General features: G+C 34.9%; 1 non-coding gene across 1 annotated transcript; it reads left to right on the top strand.

Annotated features, from left to right (window-relative positions):
• The first annotated feature begins 323 nt into the window (after nt 1–323).
• Trnae-cuc lies at nt 324–395 on the top strand. The gene has a single exon. It is a non-coding gene; the product is annotated as a tRNA-Glu (tRNA).
• Nucleotides 396–1097: the final 702 nt, after the last annotated feature.

Here is a 1097-nt window from a genome sequence, read left to right as displayed (position 1 = left end):
TATTCCGTCCCGGCAGTGTTATTGATTCCGGTATTGTCAATCGTGTTATCACGAGAGGGAGCCGATAAATAGATCGATATTGCAAACTTTAAATACGTGGAAACGTATAATTTTCGTTCGCTCGAGAGAAATATTGAATGATATTGCAGAAAAGTGTGTTGGCGAGGGAAAGTTTAAAATGTGAGTTATCGAATATTAGAAGAATATTACGGAATATTTTGTAAAATATCGCCCGAGAATATTGTGAAATATCGTAGAAAATATTAAATTTATCGCGATAAAAAAGTGGAAAAATTGCGAAAAATTTCTATATCACAATGTAATCCGGTATGGTCTAGTGGCTAGGATACCTGGCTCTCACCCAGGAGGCTCGGGTTCGATTCCCGGTACCGGAAACTTTTTTTTTTATTTTGATTTTCGAAAATCACTTTAAATTATAGCTTTGTTAAAATAAATACGAAAAATTAAAATCCAAAATGAAAATTTTTCCCAAAATAATTTATCCCGCGCAAAATGCAAAATTAAACAGAAAATTGCAATCGCATATGCTTTTTACTTATAGCTTCGTATACCGTATCGCATACCGGATTTTCTGTCTATGATTTTCGAAAATCACCTTCACTTTTCAGAGATTTTTTTTTCGATTTCGAATTTTTATCGACGCCTGTTTAGCATATAAGTGGCGTTCAGGCGTCTGAAATTATCATCGGTCAGGCCAGAATTGGCATTTTAACGCGGCCAGAAAATCACGGATAACGTGTTCATACCCAAGAATTCCACTGTTTTACTATATTGCGACGATAAGTCGTACCAATAGAGACATTAGATAGATTACAATGCGAAAACCATGGTTGGATTATTTTTCTCGCACAGAGTATCTTTTAGAGATATCTGACACGCACGAGGTGTCGTAAGAGATGAATAATAATGAGAACAATATAGGAGACCGGGTCGTTGAATTTCGACTATAATTTTAGTGCACGATCTGGAACTGGAAATAGGATAATTCATTACCAATACTAATTGAGTGAACTTTAAACTGGTCTAATAAACCAGTGACCAGATTCACATTTTATTTTATACCTGTATATATACAC

Source organism: Apis dorsata, unplaced genomic scaffold (assembly GCF_000469605.1).
Source record: "Apis dorsata unplaced genomic scaffold, Apis dorsata 1.3 scaffold_1, whole genome shotgun sequence".
Lineage (NCBI taxonomy): Eukaryota > Metazoa > Arthropoda > Insecta > Hymenoptera > Apidae > Apis > Apis dorsata.
The sequence above is the reverse complement of the archived record's forward strand: the minus strand, read 5'-3'. Positions and strand labels throughout refer to the sequence as shown.